The sequence below is a fragment of the Castanea sativa genome, chromosome 6 (assembly GCF_040712315.1).
Source record: "Castanea sativa cultivar Marrone di Chiusa Pesio chromosome 6, ASM4071231v1".
Classification (NCBI taxonomy): domain Eukaryota; kingdom Viridiplantae; phylum Streptophyta; class Magnoliopsida; order Fagales; family Fagaceae; genus Castanea; species Castanea sativa.
In genome coordinates, this window is record NC_134018.1 from 38,289,784 (window position 1) to 38,303,700 (window position 13,917).

At 39.9% G+C, this 13,917-nt stretch overlaps 1 long non-coding RNA gene across 1 annotated transcript; it reads left to right on the plus strand.

The window, feature by feature from the left end:
* The first annotated feature begins 967 nt into the window (after window positions 1-967).
* On the plus strand, window positions 968-7,848 carry LOC142638289 (uncharacterized). Its single transcript, XR_012845003.1, has 2 exons — window positions 968-1,358; window positions 1,487-7,848. It is a non-coding gene; the product is annotated as an uncharacterized LOC142638289 (long non-coding RNA).
* The last annotated feature ends 6,069 nt before the right edge of the window (window positions 7,849-13,917 follow it).

Genomic DNA, 13,917 nt, shown 5'->3' on the forward strand with positions numbered 1-13,917 from the left:
AAGCTTTGGTTCCTAATAGTTGCAATTGGGTGACATTTTTCTTTTGATATCTATTTGCACTAATATGCTTCTTCAATATGGTAGTTTCAACATGAATATATATATATATATTGTGCATGATTGTGGTTTTTTTTTTATAAATAAAATAAAATCTTATTTTGAGGGTCAAGAGACCCCTTAAATAACTTTATTTATCAAGGGTTGTAAATATAAATCTTTTAAACCTTGGTAAAAGTTTATTTAAGGGTCTCTTGACCCTCAAAATAAGATTAGAGCACTTGTTTTGAGGGTCATGAAGGCTCTCAAAATTTCTTTTTCGACGGTATATATTTCAAAGGTTATCAAGGGTCAGTTGGACTCTTAAAATAACTTCTTTCAAGGTTTTTTAATACTTTTTTTAGGGGTTTTGACCCTTGAAAAAAGTCTGATTTGTTGTAGTGGGGAAGGCCCAATGACGAAAGGAACTCTTACAATTTAGGGGGCAAAACCCCTCCCGTCTGCAAGCCCAAGGGCTACCCAATTTAGGCTCACCTTGATAATTTGATTAATTTCTTTCAATTATTGCAACACAAGCCTTGCCTTGCTTTCAAGCTGTATGAAAGTTCAGTTTTGGGTAGAAAAGAGAGGGCTTTGCCAATACTAGGAGCCCTTGGATTCTCCCTGGTAGTCCATCTTCTTGAAGGAGATGGTTACCAAAGCTAGAAAAAGCTAGTTGTTGTCGGACTAACCTATTAGAGTATTCACATCAAATATGCTAAAGTAGCTAAAATGGTATTTTAGTCCCAAAAACCCTAAAAAAACCCACTACATCAATGGTGTTAAAAGTCAAAAAAATTTAACACATAATGGCACTTAACTAAATGATAATATATATATATATATATATATATATATATATATATATATATATATATATATATATATATATATATATATATATATATTGATGGAGAACAAGAAATCAAACCATCTCCAATTCATCCATAAGAATCGTCCAAAACCAAGGATCAACCCAGCTTAAGAAGATCGTCCATGAATAAAAGGTCGTCCATAAATGTAAGGGTCGTCTTTCAGGAGGATACATGGACGACTCCCCGACACTTGGGAAATTTCCAAAAAATAGATTTATCTACGAGAGCTGGTAATTTGGACCACGTGCTACCAAATCCTTGCTTATTACTGTTAAGTGCTTAACTTCCAATAGCAATTATAGAAGATAGGATTGAACATTCTTACTTCTATAGCAGTTGTGGGAGTTAAGTCTGAACCCTATAATTTCCAGAAATATTGGAGAAGTTACCAAGACAAGTAAGCACACCAAAGCCCACTATATAAGGACTCATCTACATCAAATGAAGGTAAGTTTTTCACTATTCCTAAAAACTTGGAATTCTTGAGTCCTAGAGAAAAAACTAACTTAAGCATCGGAGGGTTCTTGGCCGTTCCACCCCGGTCTCCTTTGATCTGGTGTCTTTTTTCTTTTCAGGCCTTCCAAGCAATCACTAGTCCATTGAAGCCCAGAGCATTCAACCTACTGGTTTTCTGTGCATCATCAGTTGGCGTCGTCCGTGGGAAGTTAATTTTGTGTTTTGCAATTTATCTTCCTTAGAAAAAAGGCTGTATGGTTCAGACAAAATCAATGACCACTAGTTTAGGCCACCAAGAGAGTGGGAACGCTTCTAGTAATCTCAACTGTGATCACCAGTCAGCACCTGTCATGCAACCACCTTCCATCCAACACATACAGTCCATGGCAGTCGCTATGGCAGAATTAACCCATAAGAACCAAGAGTTGACTAAGGAGATTAATTTAAGGAGGCAACATCATGAAAGATACATAGAAGGGCAAGCCCAGAGTCAAGAAGTTAGAGAATGAGAAAACGTTGAGCCTAAGAATTAGTCAAGGGGTACCATCTCACAGGGGTGCCACACTTGGAGAGGGAGATGGATCAGATGAGGAAAGCTATGGACGAGATGAGGGAGAACATGAGAAGGGCGAATCTCGTAGATGCTTTAGTCCATCGGACTGATTCCCCCTTTGTGCCTTCCATCAACAGTCATCCCTTGCCTTACAAGTTCAAGATGCCTTCCTTGGACTCATATGATGGAATGCACGACCCTTTTGATCATATTGCTACCTTCAAGACTACAATGCATCTTCAAGGGGTTCCAAATGAGATTATGTGTAGTGTCTTTCCTACCAGCCTTAAAGGGCTGGCACGAGTGTGGTTTAACAAGATATCTCCAAACATTGTGAGCTCTTTCAAAGAATTTAGTAAGTTGTTTGTCAACAATTTTATCGGAGGACAAAGGCATAAACGTTCCTTGTCTAGCCTGTTAACCATAAAGTAAGGGGAAAATGAAAGCTTGCGGTCTTTCATTACTCGTTTCAACAAGGAAGCCTTGACGGTAGACGAGATGGACGTCAAGCTGTTATTAGTAGCTTTCCATAATGGAGTTAATTCTGATGTATTCATCCATAAGCTTTATGAACAAAAGCCTTAAACTATGGCTGAACTCATCCATTCAGCTCAAAACTTCATGAATGCAAAGGACGCAATCATAGCTAAGAAGAGGAAGAAGGCAGAGCGAATGGAAGTAGATCTCCCACGCCATCCAGAGTAAGGTCCTCGTCCAAAGAAGGCCCGAACGGGAGAGAAGAAAGATTGAGACAACAAGAAGGCAAGTATTTCTTTAGCAAAGAGTCAGCAATATATACCCTTGAACATGCCACTTGAACAAGTGCTTATGCAAATCAAGGATGACCCGTCCTTGAAGTGGCTAGAAAAAATGAAGGGAGATCCCAACAAGCGCAATAGGAAAAACTATTGTTGCTTCCATAGAGACCATGGGCATGACACGGACGAGTGTTTTGACTTGAAGTAGCAAATAGAGAATCTCATCAAGTAAGGAAAGTTGAGAAACTTTCTTGGACGAGAGCACAAAGATGAAAAATTGAAAGGAAAGATCGAAGAATCGTCACGGCCCCCGCTTGGAGAACTAAGAGTTATTATAGGAGAGACCTCAACGGGGCAATCTTCCAAGTCAAGGAAGATGTATCTGAAGGTGGTGCAAAATGTCCAGCTCTCTAGACGACCTCTAAGGATGAAAGGGGCAAACGAGCAAGCCATTACGTTCACGGACGAGGACACTGAAAGGGTTCACCACCCACATGATGACTCAATTGTCATCACATTGCTCATTGCTGATTATACAACTAGGAGGGTGTTGATAGACAATGGAAATTCAGCAGACATTCTATATTACCTTGCTTTCTAGCAAATGAGGCATGGACGAGATCAACTTCATCCAGTAAAATCGTCATTGGTAGGATTTGGAGGGATGAAAGTCCAACTTGTGGGTACCATTACATTACCCGTAGTGGTAAGAGCGTATCCATAACAGATAACCAAAGAGATAAACGTCCTTGTTGTAGACTGTTCGTTTTCATACAACGCTATCATTGGAAGACCGACTATAAATAGTTGGAAGGTAGTAACGTCTACCTTCCATTTGTTTGTTAAATTACCAACAGAGTATGGAGTAGGTCAACTGCAAGGAGACCAATTAGCCACCAAAGAATGCTATCTAGCCATGTTGGCTATGGAGGAGCATATGTAAACGATGAGCATAGATGAGAGAAGGGTTACTGCGGAGCTTACAGAAGTGCTAGAAGACATTCCTCTAGAAGAGGGTAATCCTAAGAAGTTTACCAAAATTGGAACAAGTATGAAGGAGAAGACGAATCAAGACCTAGTCTAGTTCTTAAGGGAGAGTATTGACATTTTCACATAGAGTCATGAAGACATGTCAGAAATTGACCCAAGTGTTATCACTCATCGGTTGAATGTGCACCCATCTTCCAAGCATGTTTGTCAAAAGAAGAGGGTCTTTGCTCCAGAGGGAGACAATGCCATCAAGGAAGAGGTTTAGAAGTTAACCACAACGCAATTTATCTGGGAAGTCTATTACCCGGATTGGTTAGCTAATTTGGTAATGGTGAAGAAGGCAAATGGCAAGTGGAGGATGTGTGTAGACTTCACTGATTTGAATAAAGCTTGCCCTAAGGATAGTTATCCTTTACCGCACATTAATCAGTTGGTGGACTCAACAGGAGGTCATCAGTTGCTAAGCTTTATGGACATCTTCTCAGGGTACAATCAGATAAAGATGGACAAGGTAGATCAAGAAATGACATCCTTCATTACTAATCAAGGTTTGTTTTGTCATAAGGTGATGCCCTTTGGTTTGAAGAACGCAAGGGCAACTTATCAGAGATTAGTCCATTATATGTTCCGCCCACAGATTGGACAGAATGTAGAGGTGTATGTGAACGATATGCTGGTGAAGAGCTTGGACGAGGAGAAACATCTGGATGACCTACAAGAAACCTTCGATACACTTAGACAATACAAAATGAAGTTGAATCCAAGTAATTATGCCTTTCGGGTGTCGTCGGGGAAGTTTCTAGGATTCATGGTTTCACAAAGGGGAATTGAAGTGAATCCAGATAATATCCAAGCTATATTGAGCATGGAACCGCTAAAGAATATCAAGGAAGTCCAGTCCCTCACTGGACGAGTTGCAACTCTAAACAAGTTTGTCTCGAAAGCTAAAGATAAATGTTTACCCTTCTTCAAAATTCTTAGGAAGGTGTTCGAATGGATGGACGAATGCGAAAAGGCCTTCTAGATTCCTAAAGTCTATCTTACCACGGCTCCCCTACTGAGTCCATCCATACCAGGTAAGGAGTTATATTTATACTTAGCAGTGTCCCCATACGCGGTAAGCTCAGCGTTGATCAGGGAAGAAGGGAAGATGCAGAAGCCTATGTATTACATAAGCCGGGCACTAAGGAGAGCAGAAGAACAATACTTGATGATGGAAAAATTGGCTTTTGCATTAGTAATGGCTTCTAGGAAGCTAAGGCATTACTTCCAAGCTCACTTCATTAATGTCATGACTAATCATTCGCTCAAGAAAGCGATGAATAAGTTATAGGCCGTAGGACAATTGATCTAGTGCGCTATTGAGCTTAGTGAGTTTGATATTAGGTATAAACCAAGGAATGCGATAAAGGCTCAAGTTCTAGTAGATTTCATTGTGGAACTCACTCCAGGACATGGTGACTTAGACGGAATGGAAGATGAAAAAACGTGGGTCGTCCATGTAGATGGGTCGTCAACACTACATACAGGAGGAATAGGAGTTGTTTTGAAGTCCCCAGAAGGAGATAAGTTGAAGTACAAGGTTCGTCTGTAGTATCAAGCAACCAACAACAAGGTTGAACACGAAGCCCTTCTTAAAGGGCAAGAATTGGCTAAGTCCATAGAGGCAGAGTCAATACTCTTCCAAGGAGATTCTTAGTTCGTTATAGGCCAAGTGAATGGAACGTATGAAGCTAAGGAAGAGTGGATGAAAAAATATCTTAATAAGGTAAAATGCCTTGTTAAGAAATTTAAAGAAGCTAGCTTCATTCAAGTCCCAAAAGAAGGGAACATGGAAGCAAACGCTGTAGTGAATGAAGCATTAGCAAATGAACCAATGGAAGAATTTGATGAAGTTCAATATATGCCAAGTATAGATCTTCCAGAAGTACAGTAGATAGAAGGTGAAGAAAATTGGATGACCCCAATTGTCACCTATCTAAGAGATGGAAGGCTTCCAGAAAGAAAAGACGAGGCCAGAAGGCTAAGGATTTGATCAGCCAGATACGTCTTTATAGACAAGGTGCTATACAAAAGAGGCTTTTCTCAGCCTTACCTAAGGTGTTTAGATCTAGATGAAGCAAACTATATATTGAGAGAAGTTCATGAGGGAGCATGTGGCAGCCACTCAAGAGCAAGATCACTCGTCCACAAGGTCTTCCGTGCGGGTTATTACTGGCCAACCATTCAAGTTGATGCTAAGATGCTAAGGTGTATGTCAAAGTGTGCGATCAATGTCAACGATTCAGTAACGTCTCTAAACAGCCGTCGGAGTACCTTACCCTAATGATGGCCCCATGGCCCTTTGCACAAAAAGGATTGGATATTTTGGGTCCCTTTCCACTTGGAACCAAGCAGATGAAGTTTTTGGTGGTGGGAATTGATTACTCCACTAAGTGGGTAGAAGCCGAATCCTTAGTGAAGATTACACAACTAAATGTTATGAACTTCATCTGAAAGAGCATTGTATGCAGGTTTGGAGTACCTAGGGTACTAGTGTTTGACAATGAATGACAATTCGATAACACACCTTTCAAGGATTTTTGTAAGCAATTTGGAATCAAGAATCATTATTCTTCACCCTTCCACCCACAGGCAAACGGACAAGCAGAAATTACAAAGCAATCCTTGTTGAAGATCATCAAGACTCAGCTTAAGGGGGCAAAGGGAGTATGGCCAGATGAGTTGCCAGGTGTTTTATGGGCTTACAGGACGACAGTGAGAACCCCCATAGGGGAAACTCTTTTCAAACTAGCCTATGGGAGCAAAGCAATCATACCAACAGAAGTGCACATGGCCAACCATAGGGTTATGAGGTATTTGGATGAGGAGAATGAAGAACAACTTCTTCTTAACCTCGATCTTATAGACGAGGTTAGGATGGATGCAGAGCAAAGGATAGCAAGATAGAAGAATCTTATGGTCAGGCAGTATGATGTAATGGTAAAACCCAGGCGTTTCAACATTGGGGACCTCGTCCTAAAAAGGATCTCTTGGCAACTAGAAATCCAGCCAATGGAAAGCTAGGGCATAATTGGGAAGGACCTTATAGGGTAATCAACTGCAAAAGGCAGGAGTTATACTATTTGGAAGCCCTAGATGGACGGAAGCTAGAACACCCTTGGAACGTTGAGCATCTGAGAAGATACTATCAATGAAGGGTCAATCTGGACGAGTGTCACCATGGACGAGTGTCATAAACGAAGTTGAAGTTATGTGTTGTTTTCCTCATATTTGCTTATGTTTATTACTACTACTGCGTGTTTAAATATTTTAATTTCCTAAAAGTGCTTTAGTTTCTAACTTTTGCGCTATTTGTGGACGAATTTGCGATGGACGAAGTCATGGACTTAGTCTGTTTGTTTGTATAAGTACTTTTAATTCCCTAAGGTACTAACTTGTAAGCATGTGCCATGCTTGTGGACGATGTTTATGTTATGAACATATAGTTTGGATTTCAAATGTATATGACGCTATGTGAATATTTTTTTGTGATTTCATTCAAGCTAATCCACAAGAAGACTAAAGGCCAAAGACGAATAAAATTTCTGGACGCAAGGACATAACGTCTATAAATTTTCCTTAAAATAAGGACAAAGCGAACAAAAATAAACCTAAGGTATACCCATCTAAGCACTTGATGAGGTAAAGCTTAAGGTAAATTCATCTAACTAATGGATGAGAGAAAACGTGCATGTAAGAATATTTCAAAGTCCATGGATGAATTTAACCAGCCAAACAGTCCAATCGTTGAACGAGTAAATGCTGGAAACGTCTTGACAAAAAATGAATAAAGGATCATCTAAACACTTGGACGAAGAATAATGCAAGCGATAAGTCAAATATATGGACGGATAAAGCTAGCAAAAAGAGACGCCATTCATAGACGAGTTACACTTTTGAAATAAAAAAGAATGGTAGGTGGTGAACATGAAGGATTTGTTTTAACATGGACTATGTAGATAAAAATTTGTTCATATTTTCAAGACGAGGTAAAATGTCCTCATAAGTGGATGGACCACATGAAACCACAGAAACAATATGGATAATATATACAAAATTCGTTCATGAAGCATATAACATGTTTAAACACCAAATGAGAAATAAAAATAAGTGTAGACATTCATTCATAAAAACTAAAGAAGGGTAGACGACCACCGTCCAAAAATCCTTGAGTTATGTAAAGCCAATAAAGACAATTGTATATATAGCCCGCCCATAAACTTAGACAAGGGAATTGTACTTAGGTAAATTCTAAAAAGGTAAAGTCCAAAACAGCGGGCATTTCCAATACACTAAAATAATAAATTTTTTAGGAGAAAAATAAATTTAGTTGGATAAACCGCTAGGGGCGTCACCCCCAGACTTTGGACCGTCCTTATTGGCAGCAGTAGGGTCCTGGGTTACTTTAGTTATAGCATTGTCCACCACGTTGACGTCCTCGGAACTTGTCGGAAGCAACAAACTCTCTGTGGCCAAAGGAATTTTAAAGGAGTCAAAGTCCATGTCAAGGTAAGCTTCCTTGGCATCAGCACAGAAGTCCTCATAGCCAGCAGCATAATGACTGTCTAAACGATTCTTGTACTCGTCTGACTTCTTGAAAGCTACAATTACTTCTTCCCGAGCCTTCTCCATGGACGAGGTGAACCCTAAAACTTTCCCCTCCAAGTGAGTGATACGGGTCTCCTTTTCAACAAAGTCTGCCTTAAGTTCCTCAACTTCATTTTTCAGCTTTGCTTCAATGCCTTGTAGATGAGTGAGATCCTCAGTCAATTTGATCACTTCCCCTTTCTTCAAAAGAACCTCATTGCTCAACTCTTTGTTCTTTTCCTTGGCCATCTTGGCTTTATCACACAACTCCTTAGCCTCGCTGGACGCGGTGTAAAACTTTGACATGGTCTGCAAATAGACGAAGGAAAGTTAGAAATTTTCTTTGAATCTGAAGAAAATCAAACAAAAGCAATGAAAGTTATATACCTTGAAAAGATCATGGATGACAAAACGTTCAAAGTCTCTTATTGACATATTATAACATGAGTTCACCTCATTGTCAATGATGATTCCTTTGAACGTCTTCCATGCATAACCCTCATCCAACACCAGGTTAGAAGGACGTTTGGCTGGCTCAGAAGGGTGTGCCTTGTGAGACGTTTTGGCTAAAGGGGGAAGATTCTCAGACTAGACGGGTGGAACGGTCTGAACAGGTGCCACGATTGCCACTGGATTGTCCAAATCTACCGTTGGAGGAGTGAACTTTGGAACCTTAGGAAGAGGGGTCTTGCTGGACTTTTGCTTCTTAGGTCCTCGACGACTTGGAAGGTCACCAAGGTCCACCGAGCCAGATATCCCTTTCCTCTTCCCTGCTTGGACGGTAGGTTTCTGGACAATTAAGGGGGTAGTATCGTCCTGAACTTGGACGTCCTCATCACCACTTGTCACAGCTTTCTCCTTGTTTTCCTTCATGGTAGCCATTCCTATGACGTAGAAAGCAAAATCATTAAAAAGAGAGAGAGAGAAAGAAAGATGGAAGATACTCACTTCGACGAGTAGTTTCTTCGTGCGCGAGGTTTTCTGCAGAAGGTACAGGACTAAGTCCCCAAGCTGCTAAACGACCAAGAGTCACTAGGCTGTGGAAGGACCTTTCAGGGAAGGCACGAACTTGATCAATACGATCTAAATAAAATTTGTCTAAACGTGGACAAACTACAGCTGCATCAATACAAAAAGGAAAAAAGAGGGTTAGATGAGTAAAAAAAAAAAAGGTTTGAGAAAATAAATGAGAAAAATGGAAGAAAGACATACCCTCAAGACAAAGATGACCTAGAGGGCTAGTAAAAGGAAGGAAGGGGGCACTATTCACATTAATTGGGTCCCAAGCCCAATTTTCAAAAATAGTAAAAAACTCAATCTTCCAAAGCCTGTCAAAAGAACTACAACCCTTTATTAAACTAAAATGAGGGCCCCTAGATGAGAACTGGTAAAAACCAGCGGATTTCTTTATCTCTGAGGGCTTATAACAGTAAAGGAACTCGTCCATTGTGAGTGGACGATTCCCTTCCAATGCCTCATGCCATAACACTTGCATGGCAACTATCGTCCTCCAACCATTGGGGTTGAGCTGGTTAGGTCCAATACCCAACCTATGAAGGAGGCCCTTACAGAAAGAATTTAAAGGGAACCTAAGACCTGCTAAGAGATAAGACGTATATATACCTAAACCAAAAGAAGGAGAACAACACCATTCCCCTTTCTCAGGTAGACGAGGCCTAAACTCCCTAGGAATGTGATACCTATCTACAAGAGTTTTTAACTTGGTCTTGTCTAAAATAGACGCTACCTCAGGGGCATAACTATAAATTACATTCTCTTCTTCTTTCTTTTCTTCTCCCCCCTCCTTGTCCTGAAGAGGACTTGGTGGTCTTCTGGACGAGCTAGCTCCTGTCCCAAAAACCATCCTACGTTGCATCTCCTAAAATTCCTCTAGAAAAAAACCAGAAACCCCAGACGAATAATGCTCGTCTGAGGAACTACTACTATTGCTTGTGCTACCCTCACCACTCTTATAACTACCTCCACTTCCAAAAGAAACGTCCTGGTACTCATCTATCGCTCTCTCTAGGCTACTATTGGACGCATACATAATTGCTTAGAAGAAAGACTAAGATGAAAACCTAAGGATGAGAAGAGGAAATACCTGACGAGACTAGGAGACGAAGACTGGACGAAGCTCTTGGATGAGATGGCAAAAGAGAAATTATGAGAAAGGTAAGGGGTAAGAGAGAGAATCTACATATTTATAGGGCCCAGAGGTGAGGTCAGCGAAACGACGCGGACCATCCAGTAGAGGACACATGGCATGTTCTTTGAAAAATGGAATCGACGCGACAAGTCAACCAATGAGATTATGACACGTGGCACAATCTGGAACAGTTTGTCTCGACCAAGATAATAATGGCACGTGGCACAATATTAAGCCACTAAAGTAGTGGCACGTGTCAAAAGTTGATAGTGAACTCTATAGTGCTCTGAACAACCCTTGGACAAGGGGGCAACTGATGGGGAAAGAGAAATCAGACCATCTCCAATTCGTCCATAAGAGTCGTCCAGAACCAAGGATTAGCCCAGCTTAAGAAGATCGTCCATGAATAGAAGGTTATCCATAAACGTAAGGGCCATCCGTTAGGAGGATACATGGACGACCCCCCGACACTTGGGAAATTTTCAAAAAATAGATTTATTTGCAAAAGCTAGTAATTTGGACCACGTGCTACCAAATCCTTGCTTATTTAAATGAGAGAGAGAGAGAGAGAGAGAGACAGAGACAGAGACAGAGACAGAGACAGAGGTGTGAAGTGGTAAAAGAAAGAATAATATATATTCTCAAGGGATTTTTTTATAAAAGTGGGGAAAATTCTCAAGGGATTTCTTTATAAAACCCAAGACCCTATTGATTATTCTAGTTTTTAGAACTGCTTTTTCGATTAAAACCACCCTTGATCCATCGAATTGAACTTAGTTGACTAGTTAGGTCAATTCTTTTGAATCTTTGCCCACCCCTCAACAACAATGAAGAAAATATATTATACTTCAAAGATGAAATTGAAAAAAATAAAATTTAAATACTAAAATGATAATTGATCCGTCAAAATCATTGTAACTCAATCAGTTGGCGAATTAAAGCTATAGGTTGAAATTCTATCATATCTATAAAATAAAATAAAAATTGTAATAGATCCAAATTTAGAAGGTACAAATAACAGGTAGGAAGATATATATATATATATATATATATATATATATATATATATATATATATATATATATATATATATATGAATGAGATTTTTAATCCATTCTCCAGTCATGCCATTGTATACATCGATGATGTACTCATCTTCTTAGAATCCTTGGAACAACATCATAAGTGCATTCCTCCATACCATCAAGCTCAATGGTCTTGTTGTTTCAGCCCCCAAAATCAAACTTTTCCAAACCAGGGTTCGTCTCTTAGGTTTTGATATTCACCATGGTGTAATCAAACCCATAGATAGAGCTATCCAGTTTGCGGATAAGTTTCCCGATGAAATCCTAGATAAAACCCAGCTTCAGAGATTTCTAGGATCTCTTAACTACATCTCTGATTTCTATCAGAATCTCAGACAGTAATGCAAACTTCTTTTTGATAGACTTTAAAACAATCCATCCCCTTGGACTCCAGCCCATACCACAGTTGTCCAACATATCGAACAATATGTTAAGACCCTTCCTTGCTTAGGAATTCCCTTAGTCAATTCCTTCAAGATTGTCCAGACAGATGCCTCAAACATAGGTTATGGTGGCATCCTCCTCCAGCGTGTTAGTCCCAATTCTCCTGAACAGATAGTCTGTTTCCATTCGGGAATATGGACTCCCATTCAGATTAATTATAGTACTATTAAGAAAGAAATAATACTATGCATTTCAAAATTTCAAAGTGATCTTTTGAATCAAAAGTTTTTGGTCAGGATTGATTGTAAATCTGCAAAACATGTTTTAGAAAAAGATGTTCAAAACATTGCATCAAAATAGATTTTTGCATGATGGCAAGCCATCCTTTCAGTTTTTGACTTTGATTTAGAATTCATTGAAGGAAGCCAGAACAGCATCCCTGATTTCCTAACCCGTGAATTTTTGCAGAATCATAGCCAAGATGTCCGGGAAGAAACCCGTACAACAGCCCTAACCCCCAAAGTTGCCTAAACAGCAAAACCTTGTTGGTGCTAGCCAAGCACAAAACCCTGGCAAGCTTGTACCAATCACCCCTAGCCAAATCGTCCCATTTTCCCAAGCAAAAAACCCTAGTCAAAATAATCCTGCTTCACCATCAAACATTGCCAATCGTTATTTGGTTTCAACAGTTCCAAAACCAAATTATGAAAGGCCACCTTATGGTCAGCCTAGTTACAGTTCAGCCTTAGCCTCTCCAGCACCAAAAGCAATCAACCCTTATCTTGTAGAAGAACCTTTTGGCCCTATCCAAACCCAAAAGCCTTCTTATCCAACCAAGAAAGGAAATTCTTCTTATATTAAGAAATCTTTCCTCCAGCATATCTCTTATATTGAGCCCCACCTAGTTCATATAACAGATCCTCTTGCCCTAGCCATGGAAGTTCTGCCACAAGGATGGCATTTCTTACCAAAGCATCCAGAGAAAAATATCAAGTTCTATAAAAGTATCCTCAGCCAGGAAAAGTCTGTTCAAATAGAAAACATCTTCAATAGCAGGGACCCCTCAGTAGTCCTCTATCACAAGTTCATCATCACAGGCTTCGTCAATTGCCAAGATTGGGGACAACATCCTTCTAAATTAAGGATCCTCAAGAACTACAGATCTCCCTCAGGCTCAGCACTCTATTATAGTTATTATGACTATATTGATGCCCTTGAAAAAGTTCTCTTCATTCAGAACCAGAATAACAGCCACTCATGGTTCTTAATGTTTAGCAGAGACTTCATTGGTTAACTTCCATCCTGGTTCCTAAAATGGTGGGAAATGTTTGGATCAATCCCTCAGATTTTTCCAGAACCTTTACAGGATGCCTTGAGGTACTTTGATTCAAGATATAAGACTTCAAGCCATCGCTCCCAATTTCTAGTAATTCTGCTTTTTTCCCAAAGATTCAGAATCCACTGGATTTGCAAGTGGGATTATAAGATTAATATCAATCTCTTGGATAGAGAATTCTCAGTAAAATGGTGGGACAGTCTAAGAATTGAACAAGTCATCAACCAAGTCTATAAGGACTATCCTCCTCCAATCCAGCATCCCATTGCTCACAAAACAAGATCTCAGTCTAGCCTAGACTCCATTCAGATTACCGAAAAATCTAGCAAAGAATTAAAGGATCTTGCACAGCAGATCATGAACCGATCAGAACAGCTAGAGTCAAAAGAAAAAGCTTCTCCTACCTCTTCGGAAGCTTCAGTAAACCGTTGTCCAATTGACCCCTTCCAGGATTCTCAAGATCCTTACAGTGGTTACAATTTGGATAGCAATTAGAGCATACTGACCAACAACTCAGCAGATAAGATTCTAGTTCAGTTACTATTCAAAATCAGCACCAGCCACTGATATGAACAGTACCCGCATCACAAACAGTACTAGCACTCAGCAGATTCCCCGACAGACTACTATTCAGATGAACAGTACTCCGGAAAAGTAAGGGGACAA